Source organism: Tachypleus tridentatus, chromosome 8 (genome assembly GCF_004210375.1).
Source record: "Tachypleus tridentatus isolate NWPU-2018 chromosome 8, ASM421037v1, whole genome shotgun sequence".
Taxonomy (NCBI): domain Eukaryota; kingdom Metazoa; phylum Arthropoda; class Merostomata; order Xiphosura; family Limulidae; genus Tachypleus; species Tachypleus tridentatus.
In genome coordinates, this window is record NC_134832.1 from 30334257 (window position 1) to 30348180 (window position 13924).

The 13924-nt window shown below is 35.5% G+C and overlaps 1 protein-coding gene across 1 annotated transcript in view; it reads left to right on the top strand.

Annotated features, from left to right (window-relative positions):
• Nucleotides 1-13924, top strand: part of LOC143222086 (cAMP-dependent protein kinase type II regulatory subunit-like) — a 126537-nt gene that overhangs the window by 570 nt on the left and 112043 nt on the right. The window lies entirely within an intron of this gene.

Consider the following 13924-nt stretch of genomic DNA (forward strand, 5'->3'; position numbering starts at 1 on the left):
TTTTAAGAATAAGTTCTTATCAGTAAACCTAAACTCATTATTGGTATAATATTTTGTTTGTTTTGGAATTTCGCACAAAGCTACTCGAGGGCTATCTGTGCTAGCTGTCCCTAATTTAGCAGTGTAAGACTAGAGGGAAGGCAGCTAGTCATCACCACCCACCGCCAACTCTTGGGCTACTCTTTTACCAACGAAAAGTGGGATTGACCGTCACATTATAACGCCCCCACGGCTGGGAGGGCGAGCATGTTCGGCGCGACTCGGGCGCGAACCCGCGACCCTGAGATTACGAAGCGCACACCTTAACGCGCTAGGCCATGCCAGGCCCCATTGGTATAATAACGATAGTGCTACAAAGTGTTTTATTTAATATTTCGGTTGCAATTAGACAGTTGTTATATATATAATTGCTTTAATTAATACACTTAGACTGAAAGATATATTTGCTCGAGATGCAGACGGGATTTGTCCAGGATACACCTGTACCAATGCTACAATGTCCTACATAAGCAAATACCCTTTAACTTAATGTCATCTTTTCTTTACACTCCATAGAACTGGGATTGGGGCACTCTTTTGTTACTTATATTTACCTTATAAGCTCAACTGAAGGAAGGAATGAGATGTCTTTGACGTACACATTACATTGTACATCTTGGAGACGACAAATAGATATGATTTTAGATTTTTTATTTACTGTTAATAAGATACTATAACTTGTTTGTAGCTTAAGTACAAAACCATATAATCGACTATCTGTGTTCTGCCCATCAAGGGTATCGAAACCCGATTTCTAGCGTTATAAATCTGCAGATATGCCGCTGTACCATTTGGGAGTGGGATACTGTAACCAATATTCAGTTTCATCAAATAAAGGAATCACTTGAAGAGTCTTTTTACATTGTATAGATTTTCGAGAGCAACAGTTAGTAAAGGTAATTTTTAAAGTAGGTATCCTACGATGATGAAACAGCTATTTTGAAAAAAAATACTATTCTTTGATTTATTTTAACTTGCGCAAACATTTCGTTTTTTCTTTATATATTTCAACCGATTTAATGTTTGATAGTTCTTTACTACAAAGCTGCACAATGGACTATCTGTGCTGTGTCAACTACGAGATCAAAACACAGTTTTTAGAAGTCTGAGCTCTCTGCTTTAATGAACTTGTTTTCATTTATTTTTATATATAAAATAATGAGTCTCTTTCCAGCGAAACAGCGATATGTCTGCAGACTTACAACGCTAGAAACTGGTTTTCTTTATCCGTGGTGAGAAGAGCACAGATAGCTCACATATTAACCAAACACTTTGATTCAAAACGATAAAGGTATTTGTTTTTTAATGTTGCAGATGAATAAGACTAAAATTTTGTCCGTTTTGTGTAAACGGTTCTCCCTGTACAAAACAAAATTTTGAAATAATTGTTGACATTCTGAAAAAAAAAGTCTTTACTCTTCATAAAAGGTTGAAAATTTGTAGTAAGTGTTGTGATAGAGTTAGTACATTATCTAAATATATAGACATTTAATTTCTCAAAATATATGCTTGAATTTATGGTAACATACTTTTACTCTTCATGAAAAGCAGCTTGTTTCAATAGGCGCTAAAACACGCGCTTAAACAATAATACTTTAATTGATTTACCCAAATCAAAACAAAAAGAAACTCGAACGTCACGAATCCCAATAAAAATATTAAGTGTGTGTTGTTAAATTGTGCTGAACGAAAACTGGTTTAATTGCCAAGTGTGATCTAAGGTTTATAAATACTGTCTGATCACAGAACTCTTCTGATAGTTGCTCGTGACACAGTTACTTTTTGCACTTTCGCTTGATTTTAATTTTGAACATGATTTCTATTTCCTTCTAAGTTCCACAAATCAAGTTCAAATCATGTTATCAGCTACAGCAGAGTTCATTAACAAAGCCTGTCGCTGTTTGTAGTATTTTCTCTATTTAATCATTACATACGTAGTTACAACGAGGGCTAGCATCTCCCGCTATAATTGCTTACATCCTATTAACTTTGATGATTAAAATTCGGGAAGATTATATATATATATCGGTATATATATCGTAACAAAAACTTGCTTAGTAAAATGCATGAAGCTTGGACTCTGCTATGTATAGAGTTCTTGGTTGTTGAGGCTGAGAATGGATTATTTTCTAATTGCTTGCTAATAGGTTTCCCTCTTCCTCTCTTTTTTTAACGAATGTTTTCTGTTTCGTTCAAAATAGATGGCAACTAATTACAGCTATGTCAAAACGAAACTACTGCCATTAAATAATCTCAGTTATGAAAATTTGGAGTCTGGTGATTCATTATTTGATCTGAAATGTATGTGACTGGTCATTCATTCTACGTTGGCAAATGAAGTTTCGATAATTGCATTTCAACTCAATACGGGTTATTGTTCCCAAACCACCATCTTGTGTGGTTAAAAATTTGCATTTTGACAAGGAAATGAAATATCTTCAACCATGTTCTAAACGAATTGTTTACAAGCCATCTTTGAGGGTTAGGGAGGGTGATTATCATCCATTACACAGATGTTAGGGCGAATTCCGTCAGTATACGGCACCAGAAATAGTCAGAGAATATCGCTTTAATGTTTTTAACATTATATATTTGTTATGTTCCAGTACGAAAAGGCGATAAATCTTGTTTCATACCAAGTACAAATTAGTTGAGTTTATACCCTGGCAAGAAGATGAAATGTTACACATCCACAAGAAAAGTAAATTCAGGAATATCGCTCCACATTTTGAAAATGTTTCTCTTAACTAATTAGAAATGCATTGAGTTGATATATACATATCTACTCGATATACCCTTAGTATCGTTTAGGTGAGCAGTTTTGGGCACTTTATTGAGAGTCTTGAAAAGTCTGTTTTTAACCATCGTGCAGTGTTCAGCTGCAGCCGTAAATGTCTGATTCAGTCTTGGAACAGGAGATCATCCTGTGAATGGGCAAAAAGAAGTCGTCGTATTGTGTTGTGTTGAGTTAATGGTCAGCTTTTATCAGGGGCCCGGCATGACCAAGTGGTTAATGCACTCGACTCGCAATTCGAGGGTCATGGGTTCTAATCCCCGTTACACCAAACATGCTCGCCCTTTCAGCTGTGAAGCATTATAATGCGACGGCTAATTCCACTATTCGTTAGTAAAAAGTAGCCCAAGAGTTGGCGGTGGGTGGTGATGACTAGTTGCCTTCCCTCTAGTCTTACACTGCTAAATTAGGGACGGCTAGCCCACGTGTAGCTTTGTACGAAATTCAAAAACAAAAACAAAATAAATTTTTATCAGGTGTGAGGTACTCTACTATTGATTTCGAAGTGGCTTGACATGTTACTGACAACACTTTGAGACACTTTTAGCCATTATGCAGTTCGCAAAAACTGGCCAGTTTCTATCTGCCCGTTGTCTGTTTACGTAAGTGAAACATCGAAATGTTGTGTTTACGGACTAATTATGGAGTACCTAAGACAATGTGAATCACTTCATAGAGACAGCTGAGATAAGGCTATGTGAAACATCATTGTATAAACATCTTAAATATCTAATCACACATTCACAGTTTTGGGGTGTGTGTGACTGACTTTATTTCAAGACTGTGGTTTGTGCTATGTGGTAGCTAAAATATTATACAAGCTAGTTATTTTTTGAACTGTTACATGCAGTATCTGATGTGTGATTTTTATTACTTTCTTACTACTTAAATTTTTATTTTTTTGAATTTCGCACAAAGCTACTCGACGGCTATCTGCGTTAGCCGTCCCTAATTTAGCAGTGTAAGACTAGAGGGAGGCAGCTAGTCATCACCACCCATTGCCAACTCTTGGGCTACTCTTTTACCAACGAATAGTGGGATTGACCGTAACATTATAACGCCCCCACGTCTGGGAGGGCAAGCATGTATGGTGCGACAGGGATTCGAACCCGCAACCCTCGGATTACGAGTCGAACGCCTTAACACACTTGGCCATGCCGGGCCTACGAGTTAAATATTTACGTATTGTTGCATATTGAATTTTTGATACTAAAATTTTATATCGATTTTAAACACCTGTTGATACTTGTAAAAACAAAATATGTTGTAAACGTAATTGCTTTTCGCCTCCATCGCATCTTTTGTGTAGCGTGATTAGTTGATTTGTATTCTGCGTAAGAACATAAACATTTCAAATGTTTAAAAGTTCCACATACTGAACTAAACCACTTATACTCAAACAAATGCCTGTTTTGTTTTTTTTTAATTTTTGCGCAAAGGTACGTAATGATTCCCTGCGCATTAACCGTCCCTCATTCTGAGCTAATAGGCTCGAGGGTGTGTGCGTTTTCTTATAGTACAGCCACATCAGTCTATTTGCTGAGTCCACCGAGGGGAATCGAACTCCTGAGTTTAGCGTCGTAAATCCGTAGACTTACCACTGTACCAGCGGGAGACTAGGTTAGAGCGAAGGCAGGTGACCAATAGAAATTTGTCCCAACTCTTATAGTACATCCATGGCAAGGAACGCAATTTTTTGCCAACTGGTTATAAACCATAATACCAGGGAACGCTATATTAATAAAATACTTTGATATGGAATATTGTAATGTATTTTTACGTTATGACAAAAAAAAATGTTAGTGAACGCATCAGATAGCCCATTTTGGTTTTGCTTTGAAAATCAGATTCAAAGAACACAGAAGACACATCTTTACACGTTTTTGAACACTGGAAATCAAATAAGCACAACATAACCGTAGAAAACACCAACATACTAAATAAGGAAACAAATATAAACAAACGCAAAATCAAAGAAGCCATACTCATACAAGAACTAAAATTGAACCAGTACAAAGGAACACCTATATACTTATGCTAATTAATAACCTAACATCTAACTGCATCGCCCCCTACAATCTCGTACAGTTTATACTCTCGTCCATAAGATACACTGGTGGCCAAAATCTTAAGGCCTATGAACATGAAGAAAAATATGCATTTTGTGTTTTAGACTCAACCGCTTAATTGAGTATAGCTTCGAAAGATGAAGATAAGAAAAGGGAAAATAAAAATAAAAACGTTTTTAGCATTTAATACGGAAAATGTGAACACTATGAAATTAGCCAGCAGTGTATGTGCCCAGCATCGGTCAGTTACAAACTCTATTTGTTAACCTGAAAAGAACCTAAGAAGGTCGAAACGTCAATCAGTATTTTATCTTACTTAACATTTTAATACACATAGCAGACGTTTTTAGAAAATAATTTTTATAGAGGTCTAGAAGACATCAAGCGATTAATTAGGTAACAGTTAATTCGTTATAGAATACGTAAACAACAAATGTCTTCCAACTAGAACTCTAAAAGTCATATTGACGCGAACTGTTCTTTCGTGTTTCAGTAAATTTGTTTGGAATTTGCGAGATCTAGTTGCTGAATCGTAAAAGGAAAGTTTTACATTGCATAAAATTCAATTTAGAAGTTTATTGAACACTTTAAAACTTAGTATTTGTAATATATTCTGCTCAATATTTTATTTTAAAAAATCGTGAAGAGACGATTTTCAAACTTCCTAGTCCTTATGCAATTTTGCTTGCGTTAATGCTGATTTAAGGATAAGATACGATTTACGTTCATGTATAGAAATACTGCAATTTTCAAGTTCTTTCCGCTCGAAAATAGGTCTTTAGAGATTCTTTTACTTGAAACGCACACGCACTTTAAGATTTTTCCTGCTTGAAATACATCGATTAAGATTCTCTAACTAACGTTGATCCTACATTTAAAGTTTCTTAAAAATATATTTCTAAAATTTTATGTTGAAAACTTACATCCAGGTTCTTTATTTTTAATGCTAATAACGCTTATATATATATTTTTCATGTCTAAAAGTACGTAACAATGAATGTCCTATCTGCTCAAGGAATTTTGTTTTACGTTCTAGGATTCCTCTTATTGTATGTCTATGGGCTTGCAACGTAAAAGCCCAGGGTTCGATTACCCGCTGTGTACAGAACGCAGATAGCCCTTTGGGTAGCTTTGTGCTTATCTTCAAACAAACCCCACAAATGACATTTTCTAAGGTTTTGTGCGGGTTATAGAAAAGACCCCAGTGGCTCAGTGGTTAGTCTGCGGATTTACAACGCTAAAGCCCGGGTTTCGATACCCGGGGTGGGCAGAGCACAGACAGCCCAGTTGTAGCTTTGTGCTTAATTCAAAACAACAGCTGTTATAGAAAAAATACTTCAATTCTAATTTATTCTTTTCTTGAAGACAACTATGTGTAATGTTTATCCCTGCTTAAGGTAGAGCCTATTTTTATATTTCTTCCTATTCAATGGAAAATATTATTATCTAAATGGATAAAATTCATTCTACAGCATGTATTTATTTTCAATTAATACATCACAATAAAAAATATACACGTTTTATTTTATCTACTGATGTATTGCAATTAATGATATACACGTTTTATTCAATTTACTGATATATTGCAATTAAAAATATCCACGCTTGATTCAGTCTACTGATATATTGCAATTACAAATATACACGCTTTATTCAATTTATTGATATATTGCAATTAAAAATATACACGTTTTATCCAATCTGTTTAAAAGTGATACTAAATACCTATGTTAAACGGTTAGGTAAGTAAGCAGTCAGTGTCACATTTTGTTTGGGTTTAGGTTTGACTGCCTTGTTCTACAGTTTCTGCTCTCCAATGTAATAACACACATAAAAGATACTAGGCCAGGTACTTAGAGTCTGTGTAATTATTGATTTTTTGCAGAGAAGACTGTGGCGCTGTCACATCACATGTTTGTTCACCAATCATAACAGGCGAGATTTTTGCTTTTTTACAAGCTGAAATACATCAATTATGTGTTGTATGAGAAAGGATGCAGCACAATTTTAAGGTTAACTCGTGCTCTTATGCTTTAATTTATAAGAGGGACGAGTGACAACCTCTTAATTTTCTCATTCACCTTAGAGCTGAAGGTGCATGAAATTATCGACTGTTATAATTATGTTGAATATAATAACTGGGCTTGTTTAACTTTCATGTTTATATTCATTTGTATTTTCAATTTGAAAAACAGAATGGGTTCGTATATTCAGTTTTTCAAATTGTGGAAATTCTGAAAGAATTGTTTGCTTTTTTTTTTAATTTTGTGCAAAGCTACACGAGGGATATATGCATTAGCCGTCCCTAATTTAGCAGTGTAAGAATAGAGGGAAGGCATCTAGTAACCACCGCCCACCGCCAACTCTTGGGCTACTCTTTTACGAACGAATGGTGAGATTGACCGTTACATTATAACGTCCTCACGGCTGAAAGAGCAAGCATGTTTGGTGTAACGGGGATTCAAACCCACAACCCTCAAATTACGAGTCGAGCGCCCTAACCACCTGGCCATTTCGGGCCTTCTGAAAGAAAGGATATGTTTGACACTTTTGATGTGCCATAAAATAAGTATTTTATCTTCTTATATTTGGCCTGGTGATCCGTACATTCGGACTGTGAATCCAAAGATTTATGTTTCGCGTTCATTGCCACAAAAACTCGCTCTGCACTTTGGGACCATGAAAACACTATAAGAATGATAGCCAAAACCAATTTTTTGATCAGACAGTGGTAATCCGAGGTTTATCAGTGAATGCTGTTGACCATATGCTTTCCCTTAGTCTACTAGTTCAAAATTAAGGATGGTTGTACCATAATAGCCCTTTATGCTTACCTATGTGCGAGTTTTTGAAACAAAACTTAACTTTTGAAAGTTTTAAATAGACCATTGCATTTTTTAATATTTACCCGACTGAGTTGAGTTGAGTCGTTTTTCATATTGCACAACAGGTTTATATTACCTAGGTAAGCACGTTCTAGAACATTTAGACCCGTAGTTGAGTTTGTCGTAAGGTCATTTAAGGTCATGTGGTCCAGAGTGTGAATAGAATATATTAATTTGATGTCCACTGTCATTTGTATGAATAGCTTTTAGAATATCACGAACTGAACTTTTGTACAACCGAGAGTAACGTGTAGGCGGAGCTCATTTTGTTTGTCTTTATTTGTATTGAGGTCCCCGATAAGATCTTAACATAATTCGAATGGACAACTACATCACACTCATCTAGCAAATCAGCATCATCATAAACTTTTGTTGTTGTCGTTGTTGGAAAAAATGGTTAATAACAGTGATGATTACTCCAGTGTAAAGTGTGCCATAAACAAAGATTTACTGATAAACTTTGCAAGCTTACTGACAATTTTCTTTTTAGGAAAACGTTTAAAAACTCATATCGTCATGCGTATAAAATATCAAGTACTTATGACGTATAAAGAATTTAATGATATATTTTTTATGTGATATTTATGTTATTCACAAACAAGTTTGTGCTTATTCGAACAAACAGAATTTCAATAAACCATCAATATATGATGCTCCTGAACATTTTTTATTTATAACTGTGCCATTTATGGATAAATATTTTACAAAGTATTTACCAAAACAACAAAACCGTTAAAGAATATATATATATAGGTACTCCTTACGTTTTTGTGAAATACAGTTTGAGATGTTATTTACAACTAACTGCTGCCGGAAAAAGAGTTTAGATGTAAGAACCGTAATCCTATATTACAAACATCAAACGTAGTTTTTAAATTTACCTGTCCTTTCTTGTTAGCAAGGAAATATCGGGTCCACACAAAAAAATTGTTAATTCGTGTAAAATCATATGTAAATATAAGATTCACCACTAGATGAAGTGTACTAGAACACTTCCTAGGTGAGTGTGACGTAATCATTCATTCAAAGTATTTTAAGATCTTATCCAGAGGTTGGTGATAACACAAATGACGTATAAAATAGAGCTCTGTTTACACACAAACTGAGCCCGGATATTAACAAAGTTAGCTCCGCCTACACGTTACTCGTGAGTGTGGGTTCCATTTCTTTAGAATATAATTTACACTTCTAATTAGTTCGAGAGTTATGCTTCAATTTCTACTGCACGTCTCTATGGTGATCCGTATGACGTTTATCATGTTGAACTTTATTTGAACGGTGGATTTTCATGCTATACTCTCTTGACTGATAATGGATGGTACTTGGCGTGACATTATGACTGGTGGATTTTGATATAACACTGTCTTGAATGGTGAATGGTAGTAATTGGCGTAACATTATTATAACGGGTGGATGTTTATGCAACATTCTCATGACTGGTGATTGGTGGTACTTGGTGTGATATTATGACTGGTGTATTTTGATGAGACACTTTTCTTGCTGGTGTTGTTTGGTGTTTTGTTATTCTGACTAGCAAAGCTTGGTGTAATACATACTTTAAGCTAAACCGCTTATTATCGAAATCATTCGATGCTTAGCTTGTCTAAGTGAAACATTTGTTTGATCGCTAAAGTCCAATATAATTGATTATTTTTTTATATAACTGTAAACGATCTCGGTTTGATCCACTTTTCCTCCACTGTTGAAGGCATTCTGAGCATTCTTCTTCTTATTTTTTATGCTATCGACAGCATCATTGAACTTCCTTTGTATGTTTGTTCTAATGAACGTGCTGTTATTATTCTTACAGGTATAGTGGCGTGTCTGAGAGATCTTATTGACAATACTTTTACGTGTTAAGCGGAGCTTTTCCGGTTCATGGCTTTGTTATGTTCTTCACTTACTAAAGAATGAGACATTGAATCTCTTAAGTAATCTTCCCAATTTTATCTGTTTCACTACGCTACGCATGTTGGGAGCTTCTTAGGAATGTACGTGATTTAAGTTGTTTTTTTTTCTTTCAATCATGGTTTCCGAAAATGTTTCACAAACGTTAATGAAACACAAAAATTATGAATTTTCATAATTTAAATTTTTTAAAATACTTTGTTTAAGCATTTCGATACTAAAATGACGTTTGTGGCACAATTTAGAATCTAAGCCTCGTCATTGTTTGCTCTTGAAAGTAGTTTTATTGTTTTCTTTCAGTTAACTGAATAAACACCGGAAAGTTCGAGGCGATATATTATTTATTGTATTTGATATAGATTAAAAACTGTAACTTTCTTAAAGTTTTAATATCCGTCAAGGTCTTACGGTCTTGATATCCAATAACCCTTGAAAGTAAACAACTTAATAAAATTTTGAAATTTGGAAGTGATGTATCATTTTCTGTAAATTAAAAGCTTAAGTCTGCTTAAAGCCTTAATACCACCCATCCACCCTGAATTAAACCAATTTACTTTCCATCACCCTTCTATATTACTGTATGATAAGTCAATCGTGTTCCTGTTGTCGTGATTATAGAAAACATTCCAACTTGTTTGCAGTCTACAAAACGTTCACATAATATCTAAATACTTTTTCAGAGTTGTAGATAAATCTTTCGTGTATGCTAACTAGAAGAAACAGGGCAGTTTTGAATTTCGCGCAAAGCTACACGAGGGCTATCTGTACTAGCTAATTTAGCAGTGTAAGACTACACGGAAAGCAGCTAGTCATCACCACCCACTGCCAACTCTTGGATTACTCTTTTATCAAAGGATAGCGGGATCGACCGTCACATTATAACGCCCACATGACTGAAAGGGCGAGCATGTTTGGTGGGACGGGGATTCGAACCCGCGACCCTCAGATTACGAGCCAAGTGCCTTAACCACCTGGCCATACTGGGCCTCTAATGTTAAGTTGTAAAAGAAAAAAAACTACCCTAGTGTAATATAAATTTTATTCAAGTTAACGATTAATATTTATTTTGCCTTTTTTTAGAATGCATTTTGTTTCTTTTCACTTAGTTTCTTTTTTGTTTTCGTAAATATTTTTTCAGGACTTGTTTAGGCAGTCATATATATATATACTTCATTGATTTGTACTCAAAGGTAGAGTCCTTTGATCTTCAAATAAATTAAAATCTCATCGGTTCTAAACGATAGTGCGTGATAGGAAGTGTTAGATGTTTAGCCCGTGCAGAAAAACTACCTCAGTGTGTATGTATACCAGGCCCTTGGCTTTGGTGGATGGAAGGTTACATGAGAACAAGTAAAGAATGGAAAAGTGGCAGACGCTATGTGGCTCGAACAGACTTTATTGCATTCCTTCGCTAAATGATGACATGTGAATGAGTTTAAAGCAAATAATCATCAAAACACTCATCAGAGGAGGAAGATAGAGTAGCTTCAATATGAGATCAGGAAACCGGTACACAGTGACAAGACGGAGCATTCTCAGTAAAACAAAGTAAAAAGAATATAAATCAAATAGTAAAAACTGGCAGCCTCTACCAGGTCGAACTTCAAAACTTAAAAGTTAACACGAAACTCTTCCAATTATCGACAAATCAAATCTGATAAGTGACGTCACCCTTAATACCTAACCTTGTTTGCGACAGATCTACCATGTTAAGCGTGAGCCATCAAAGCATTCAGTCAGGTGTCACTTGACTCATAGCCTATGAGTCGCGTATTCAAATCCCTTCACGAAAAATGCTCATTCTTCAAGCCGTGGGCGCATTATAATATGACGTTCAATACCACAATTTGTTGGTAAAAGTGCAGTCCAAGAGTTGGCGATAGGAAGTGTTGACTTAGTCTGTCACTACAAAATTACGGACGACTAGCCCAAATAGTCCTGGTGTAGTGTTGCGTGATATTCAACAAACAATTAAAAGTCCTATCTAGCAAACGAGATGGTAGGTCTCTCCAAGTTCGCCTGAGATCTTGTTTGTGATAGATGTTTAATTAGATTATTGATACAAACTGGAAACATAGGTATTGTTAGGGAAATAAACATGTTTGTTTGTTTTAAAGAAAATATACAATGGGTTATCTTCTGTGTTCACCGCGGGGAATGGAAACCTGGATTTTAGCGAGGACAGAAGAAATTCTTAATTTTAAAAAGGCAGTTCTTGTTTCAACTAATTTGTAAACAATCTAACATTAGTTGTTCATGCAACATTATTTAAGTGTAGTTCAACCAATTAATTTTTACTGAAGAAGTGCTTACGTTTTCATAGTTATAACTGTTTTGTTTGTTTTCAATTTTGCGCAAAGCTACACGAGGGCTATCTGCGCTACCGTCCCTAATTTAGCAGTGAAAGACTAGATGAAAGGCAGCGAGTCATCGCCACCCACCGCCAACTCTTGGTCTACTCTTTTACCAACGAATATTGGGATTGATCGTCACATTATAACGCACTCACGGCTGAAAGGTCGAGCATATTTGGTGTGACGGTGATTCGAACCCAAGACTCTCGGATTACGAGCCGAGTGCCCCAACAGTCTGGTCATGCCGGACTTATATAATTAGTTCTAGCAGTTTGTAAACAATATAACAACAGTTGTTAATGTAGCATTATTTGAGTGTAGTTCAACCAAATCATTGTTGCTGACAAGTTGTTTACTCTGTCACAGTTGTAACTAATATCATCCTTTAAAAGAATGGAATCACTAAGCAGTTCAAACGAATAATTTATCTCTAAATTCATTTTTATGCTAAAAGTGCTATGGAATGGACTGTAATAAAATCAAGAACGTCGAAAACACGTTTAAAAGAGGCTTGTTCTACAAGGTGATAAAACATTAGTGAGTTCTGAAGATGAAAAATTAAAAAGTTTTTGAAACTGTGTGTTTGTGTGTTTTTTTTTATAACAAACTTCTGATTTTAGCGTTGTAAGTCCGTAAACTTACAGCTGTACTAGCAGGGGCATTTTCCAAACTATCCTCAAAAAAAAAAAATCGCACGACTTTTACCTTTTCTCTAATAAAGACCAATCAGAAATATTACAGATTATCATTTTTGTGTTTATTTGTTGCGCAAAACTAAGATACCATGAAAGTTTTATACCAAGTTTTGTTTTATGAATAATACAGAGAAAAACAACTTATTATTACATGGTGTCTTTGATTTGGGCCCGGTGGTTAAGGAGCTCCACTCGTAATTCAAGGATCGCGGGTTTGAATCCGCGTCACGCCAACCATGCTCGCCCTTTCAGCCATAAAAGCGTTATTATGTATAGTAAACCCCACTATTCGTTCGTAAAAGAGTAATACAAGAGTTGGCAGTGGTAGTGATGGCTAGCTGCTTTCCTTCTGGTCTTACAAAGCTAAATTAGGGACAGCTAGCGCAGATAACCATCATGTAACTTTGCGCATATGCATTAATATTAAATTAAATTAAATGTTTTGAAAGACACCAGAATTGAAAGCAACTTTGATATCATGTCATTCCTTAAGTAATGTCCGATTTTATGTTCAAAAGAGAAAGCATTTCAAAAGCTTTTAACGTTATTTAATCAATAGTGTATGCGTTCCATTATTATTAATTACTTTCTGTCAACGATTCACAAGCTTCTGAATGCCTCTTCTAGGAAAAGAATGTAAAGAGGGCAATTTTGACATCTTCATGTGTTCCAAACTATTTTCCCATCAAGATAGTTCTGCAACTTCGGAATAGATGCTAATCAGATGGGACAAGATATGGAGAATAAGGAGGATCTGAAAGTTTTTTCCAGTTTAGCTCTTCAATCTTTGCACATGTTATCCTTACTGTATGGGGCCGTGTATTATCCTGGTGTAACACAACACCTTTACGACTGATAAATGAAGGCCTCTTCCCTTTCAGTGCAACATTCAAGCGCTCTATTTGTTGATAATAGAAGTCTGATGTAATCGTTACATTGAATGGCAGCAACTCAAAATGGATCATATCAACAATATTCCACCAACCGCTTAAGAAGACTTTCCTAGGGTGGAGGTCCATTTTGGGCTGTGCTTTAGCACATTGTCTGCGGTGATTAACATTTTTAAAAAGTATCCATTTTTCATTTCCAGTCATTAACCTGTCCAAAATATGTGAGTTACGTTTACAAGAGTGCAGAGAAATGCAAATGTCCACTCTTGCTCTAAGGTTGGCTTCTGTCA